Source organism: Octodon degus, unplaced genomic scaffold, assembly GCF_000260255.1.
Source record: "Octodon degus isolate 3935 unplaced genomic scaffold, OctDeg1.0 scaffold00220, whole genome shotgun sequence".
NCBI lineage: Eukaryota > Metazoa > Chordata > Mammalia > Rodentia > Octodontidae > Octodon > Octodon degus.
Window position 1 is genome coordinate 2,712,415 of NW_004524796.1, and position 4,039 is coordinate 2,716,453.

Sequence of the window (4,039 nt, forward strand, 5' to 3'; positions counted from 1 at the left end):
AACAAAATGCAACCTCAGAATCCAAGCCCACCTGTAACAAGTGCAGAGGACACTAACACAGAACAAATTGGGAATCACACAGCTGAAAGCAATGAATCAACAGCTTCTGAAATAAAAATACAGCTGCAGAAAGGTATAGAGGAACTCAGATTGGAAATAACAAAAGAAATCCCTGAATTAATAACATCTTCAGTAAAGAATCAAATGCAGAAACATATAGAGGAAACCCAATGCCCACTCAGAACAAGTGCGGAGTACACTAGCTCAGCTCAGATGCATGAATTAATAGCGTCGATAGTAAATAAACAACAGCAGAAAGATATAGAGGAACTCAGAGTGCAGTTCTTTCCTGAAATAAAAAAAGAATTCTCAGAACTCATAGCATCTGAAGTAAAGAAGCAACTACAGAAACATAGGGAGGAAACCCAATCTGAAAAAAAGAATCAGTCATCCACATAGGAAAGAAATCTGTGTTTTTCTAGTGATATCATGAGTAGCAAATAATTTTGACAATTTCATCAAGGAATTATCCCAAACTGCTCATTAATACATTGAAAACTTTCAGGGAAACACATAACACTGCTGAAATAAAGAATAATTTCCAGTGTAAATTACAGGGAACTGATAAATCAGGGATTTCGTCTCTTTAGACAGAGATTCAAAGTGATGACTGTTTTCTCCGAGCTTCAGAAACAGAAAACTCTGCTCAATAAAATGCAGTCCTCACAGCATTAGGTGCATGGGAAATGCTTGCTACATTTTTCCATTCATAAGGTGCTTTCTCTGGATGCCCCTGGACAGCATATACTGGATACTTATATCCTTCCATTGATGAAATGAATTCAGTAGTACCATCTGTATTTGTAGTTAGTACATTAAAAAACTTATTTAACTTTTTATTCATTGTAAAATTCTTCACAGACAGCCTCCACGTGTGGAAATTTGCAGTCAGGGGTTCAGCTGCTAATGACCGCAACAAGTCGGGAGGAAAATTCTGGAACATTCTACCCTTTGATGCACCTTTAGTGAAGCTCAGGGGCAATGTGCTATTCTCAGTCTTTGTCACGGTTAACATTTCCTCACTGATCAGATAGGACAGTTCCTCAAATCCAAGGCAGGTGCCCCACACAGGAAAATGGTCTCCATCATCAAAACTCTTTTTGGACAACTCATAAAATATTTTGGAGACTTTGGCATAATTTGACGTCTCAAGATCAGAGTCTCCTCCGGGTAAAAGGATTCCATTGATAGACTTAAAAAGTTCATGTTCCATATATGTAAGATTAAGCCTTATTGGTACAACTCTTGCACCGGCAGACTCTAGATACTTCACATATGATGCAGCGATTTAGTATTTTCCATTTCTGGATTATTGGTTGCTTTCATTAATACCCCAGTGATGGGCCTCTCGGTGGTAGGTCTGCGGAGGCTGGGCAGCCCGAGGCTGGGTGCTACACAGAGGAGCAGGCCCACCGCGCACAGCAGGTGGCCCACACTCGCCCGCCTTCTCCCACCGTGGTTCAAAGGCCCTGCGGCTGACCAACGGCTGCCACCACAGTCCAGGCAACTTCCTGCCCTGAGTCGCGGGGCTGCATCCTGGCTTTGACACCTGTGCGAATTACATAAATTCTTTGAGCTTCAGTGTTCCCGTGAGCAGAACAGGGACAATCTGGTATCTTTGTCGGAGTATTAGTTTAAGGAATCACATTATGTTATACATGAACTCTTTCTAGCAGAGTGGCTAGCAGGTTAGTAAACACCGAATGAATATTACTAGCATCGTCACCTTAGGGTTAACTGGTTATTTTCACTTAAAATATGATCTTGTGGAATTGTTTGAATGATTCTGAGAAATGGTAGACATGATGACAAAATGGACAAGATTGACCAAAAATATGTCCTATCAGAGGAATTCCTTGATTTTGGAGAATCTTTTAGATTTTCTTTTGTCTTTTGAAAATAATAAGAGCAAGTATAAGGATATCATTAATACCTTATAAAATACTTCTCATTTTCACAGTACTTTTATGTCCACTTGTCTCCATGACTTTCATGACAGTGCTGTGAAGTTGACCCAGTGGATATAACTTTCATTTTATAAGGGAGGAAACCATTTCACAGATTTTAAGACATGCACTAAATCAACAGTACAACCTGAACTTTAATCCAGTGCATGCTTGGTAAGCACTTCCTCATTCTTTTAGAATTATTGTTCCTTTTTAGGGTTTCCTGTTATAATTCATAACGGACAAGGGAGATGCTGTGGGGAATAAAGAAAAGCCATTTGCAGAAACACCAAACTATCTATTCAATAAGTAAGAAAGATCCTACCAATAACATGTGAAGCCAATGAGCTACAGGGCCAGGCTAACACTGGAGTAAGTCCTCCCAGAGAAGGCACCTTGTGGGCAGGACAGTCATAAGTATTTGTGGAGACTCCCAGAAGGCCCTGTTTCAGGAACTCTTACGTCCTTTGGAGTAGAACTATGGACTATGACATTCTAGGAATCCTGGGCAATGTCAAAGATTCCAATATTTTGGGCTACATTTTAGTGGCTTAACTCATTAATATGGAGGATAAGATTGATCTGTTGATCTGTGTTAAGTGTGGTAATCCTAATGGAAAGTATAATCATAGTAAAATAAGAACAAATATTTATGGAACATTCCCTATGTACCAAGCACAACTCTAAGCAATTATTTTAGTTGATGCCTTAACATTTACATATCAAAGGTATAGCCCCTATTTTGCAGATGAAAGAAATTAAGACATGGGAATTTCAAGATCACACAGCCAAAGAGTAATGAGGCAAGACTGTCTCAAGTGCGTCTGTCCCCAGAGCCTGGTCTCTTGAGCAGCATGCTGTCCCTAAGTAGTGTGAAACGAACCAAGAGGTACAAAATAGAGGCCACTCTTCTGATTATCTTGAGAGGGTGCTGGTAAGACACCAGAAGTGAAATGTTCGTGCTTACCAGTTACTTCTTCCCAGAATACTCCAGTGGCGCTGTCTCCTTACACACTCAGTACTGGAGTATCATAATTGTGTCGTACGCTGCCTGTCCTACAAATGAGCCAGATTGTACCTTTGCTTTTCTCTTCCCACCATATGCAGTGAGTCACCATATTCCATTGCTGCTGCTTCATCTCTCTTGCATGGACTCCCTGTACTTCCAGAATGCTTACCACACCCAGGTGGGCCCACATCTCCAGGGCACCGTATATGTGAGTTTCTGGTGGGGTTCCCTAAAGTTCTGCAGATTCACACCCAGGGTCAGAACACCTCTTTTCTCTCTCAGTGTGCCAGTGAATTTGACCATATTAGGGCTCTGCTGAATGCTCCATTCCTTTCCCTTTTTTGTTACTCTTTAAGTACTTCATCTCCCATCATGACATAAACTACCACTTCTGTGATGGGAGCTCCCAATCTGTGCCTCAGTGATTGACTTCTCTTTGGTGACTGTGTCTGCATTCGAGCTCGAGCGCTGGGTGGCAGTTGGCGGTGCCACCTTACCATGTCTGGTCACTCTTTTCTCCTCTCTAATGTGCAGAAATCCATCAGCCATTATCTCCCGGTTTTAGTCCCTATTATATTATTGGAAATCTCTTTGAGATGCTGAGTAACTTTTTAATATCTACATTTGATTTCACTGAGGCCCTTAAGCTCTTTGATGCAGCTATTGGCATCAGCTATAGATACAGAACTATCAGCCTCATTTGCAGTGGGGTCACCTGTTTCATATCTGAGGGGACAGTTGACTAAAATCCACAGAAAAAATCTCTGTCATTGCAAGGTTCCCTCATCCCGCAGTTAGGAAAATCCCAAAGGCCTGTTTGTGCCTTGAGAAGAGACTGAGTCTTCATCTTTCTCTCCTTAGGACAGGGTGCTATATAGTCTTTCAGCACAGTTTAGGTGAATGAATGAATGAATAGTACAACTATTTTTCATATGCATTCAGTAGTTAACTTTCTGTTTTATGTTGGTGTTAGTAATTGTTTTTAACAACTGAAAGCTTTAGAATCCTGAAAATGTCAGTCTGA

The 4,039-nt window shown here is 40.9% G+C and overlaps 1 protein-coding gene and 1 pseudogene across 1 annotated transcript in view; one reads left to right on the forward strand and one right to left on the reverse strand.

The window, feature by feature from the left end:
• Tmem236 (transmembrane protein 236) overlaps window positions 1-4,039 on the forward strand; it is a 34,542-nt gene that overhangs the window by 4,022 nt on the left and 26,481 nt on the right. The gene's annotated exons all lie outside the window — the stretch shown is intronic.
• On the reverse strand, window positions 456-3,515 carry LOC105744069 (annotated as a pseudogene).